This window comes from Scylla paramamosain, chromosome 36 (genome assembly GCF_035594125.1).
Source record: "Scylla paramamosain isolate STU-SP2022 chromosome 36, ASM3559412v1, whole genome shotgun sequence".
Classification (NCBI taxonomy): Eukaryota; Metazoa; Arthropoda; class Malacostraca; order Decapoda; family Portunidae; genus Scylla; species Scylla paramamosain.
This window is the reverse complement of record NC_087186.1, coordinates 6,492,676-6,494,952: the sequence shown is the minus strand read 5'-3', so window position 1 is coordinate 6,494,952 and position 2,277 is coordinate 6,492,676. Positions and strand designations below refer to the sequence as shown.

Here is a 2,277-nt window from a genome sequence, read left to right as displayed (position 1 = left end):
TGACTGACTGGGTGACTATAGGTTTGGTCCACCAGAGAGGGCACTTATAGTCAGTAAGGTTAAAGGTGATGGGGTATAAGTGGATCCAAGGATATAACGATGGGTACAAATATGAGACGGCGGGTGACGATAGGTGCAGTTAGTGCAGATACAGTCCTGCCTCGCTCCCTTGTCTACAGGTCGCGGAGTCTCACCCCTCGCCCCACTCTCTCCCCACGGACCCACGCTGCACAAACATGGATTCAGTTTCCAGTCACCATTACTTCCCTGGACGCAAAACTATAGATGGAAATAGCAGAGGGGAAAATCTGGAGCCAAATCTACCATTTTGCGGCGCGGTGCACGGGAGGTGTGGCTCTTGTGTTACCTGCCTGCCCACTGACCGGGGGAAAAATGAAGTAAATTGAGTACATATTTTTTCCCGTGCCGGGAATCGAACCCGGGCCTCCTGGGTGAAAGCCAGGTATCCTAGCCACTAGACCACACGGGACTTGTGTAGGAGCGTGGGACTACACTGTAATATCTTGTGTATCATTTCGTCTTCATTGGTGGTGATCATTATCATTATTTTGTTGTTGTTGTTGTTGTTGTTGTTATTATTATTATTATTATTATTATTATTATTATTATGTTGTTGTTGTTGTTGTTGTTGTTGTTGTTGTTAGTGTTATCATCATTACTTGCAATATTTAGTCGTAATATTAGCACCAAAGCAGCAGCAGCAGCAGCAGCGGTAGTAGTATTAATAATAGTAGCAGTAGTAATAGTAGTCTAAGTGGTGTCGTTGGTGTTCATGGTGGTGTTGATATTCTCACCGGAATAAAACAGGTGACGAGGCAGCTCAGCACCGAGAGGCACAGGCTGCGTCAAGGAGTGGAGGGAGCGTGGGGACGGGGAGGGCACCGCTGCGGGGCGAGGAACAACTAAGTAAGATGGAAGCGTTGCAGCAACACGAGTGGGGCATTAGCGAACGTGGCGGACAGTGCAACGGCCACGAGAGTGGTGGTGGTGGTGGTGGTGGTGGTGGTGGTGAAAGTAGTGGTTAGTGTAATGACAGGTGGTAAAGAGTGAATCAGTACTGTGAAGGTTCCAAAACTTTCACAGAAAAAAAAAAAAAAAGCATTTAGTACATAATTCATAAAGTTACGGTACATAGTTAAGGACCTGCGCTCCATTCCCTGGGGCTGCTAGGAAGGAAGAAGAGAAGAGCACCAGCCAGGAGTCCAGCGTCCGTGTTCTGAAAGGGTCTGTTCCTTAGTAAGGCTTGTTATCAAAGACCACAGAGATAATTAGTCAGGTTATCATAAATGATTTTCCCTTTGATGATACAGAATAATGTTGAAATATCATTAGAATCATGAAAACACTCTTGAAAACTGACTCATTCCACCACAGTCTGTTGAAATATCACTAGAATCATGAAAAAACACTCCTGAGAACTAACAAATTCCACTGCAGCCTGTTTGACGATCATTAGCATCATGAATATACCCTGGAATGCACCGGGAAATTCCACTACAGTCTTTTAAAAGTGTCTGAGTGTTGCTGTCAGAGTGTTGGCTTGTCACGCTGCAACACATTCCCAACACGATATCCCTCCTTAAGTATTTGAAGCACCATGGCAACATTTGCGTTTTCTTGTTAATGCGAAGGTATAATAAGTACACAAATCTACCAGAAAAAATGTACATATAGCTTTGTGTGGCAGAGCGAGTTAGTGCAATCATGTTGTGATATTTAGAAGTGGATCGGCCGCAGCTGCCTCAGGTTGTGTAAAGCGAGCCAGGCAGGTGTGGTGGCCGAGTGGAATGTGGGTTTAAACGTGGGAGTAAAAAGATTTATGGCTCTTGTTGCTCGGCGATACATCTCACTGCTAACCGTGATTATTTTCTCTTTAATGTCCCCTCACCATAATGTTTACCAGTGCCAGAAATGCGTGTTGACTATTCCGGCGTTCCAAGTCTGACAGAATGGTCTCGCTCAAGTGCAGAGGATAATTTCAAAGGACACGGACAGGGAAAGGACAGATGGAGTAATTGCAACCTTTTAGTTTTTTGTTACTTTATTTTTGTCCGTGAAATCATGTGAGATCCATCACACATCAAGGCGCCTCGGGAACCAAACTGGAACTGGCTAGACTGCTCAAAGCTTTAATGGTACAACTCATCACAAACAGCATCTTAACTCTTTCACTGCTAAATGGCGCATCGTTCCTTCATCACTCACCACTCAGAGACACTGCTTCTCAGAGACTGCGCTACAGCCACCTCAAAACAC

General features: G+C 45.1%; 1 non-coding gene across 1 annotated transcript; it reads right to left on the bottom strand.

The window, feature by feature from the left end:
- Window positions 1-418: 418 nt before the first annotated feature.
- On the bottom strand, window positions 419-490 carry Trnae-uuc (transfer RNA glutamic acid (anticodon UUC)). Its single transcript has one exon. It is a non-coding gene; the product is annotated as a tRNA-Glu (tRNA).
- Between the last annotated feature and the right edge of the window lie 1,787 nt (window positions 491-2,277).